The following is a 354-nucleotide window of genomic DNA, read 5'->3' on the forward strand; positions in this document are numbered from 1 at the left end:
CAAGGGTTGGAAGATGATAGTTTGACAAACTTTTGATCATGTTCACACATCTGACCTGAGGACGTCAATTCATGTCGACTGAAGGTAAGGTCCATAAAGGGCATAATTTTTCATATTGGTCATGAAGATTGAATCCATAAGGTATTTGGAACTGCTTGAGCTTACTTTTTCAGCTATACATTGACATGTAAAACCTTTGTACTAAGAATGAAGTTCATAGAATTTATCTTAAAGAGAATCACATGTGAGTTTAACCATAACTTGTGTTAATGTTAATATAAGATTTAAAAAGGATTTTATTACTTGAAGTTGACTTAGATTAGTGCTTGCATATTATTGAAGATTATGGAGGTA

Source organism: Penaeus monodon, chromosome 31 (assembly GCF_015228065.2).
Source record: "Penaeus monodon isolate SGIC_2016 chromosome 31, NSTDA_Pmon_1, whole genome shotgun sequence".
Classification (NCBI taxonomy): domain Eukaryota; kingdom Metazoa; phylum Arthropoda; class Malacostraca; order Decapoda; family Penaeidae; genus Penaeus; species Penaeus monodon.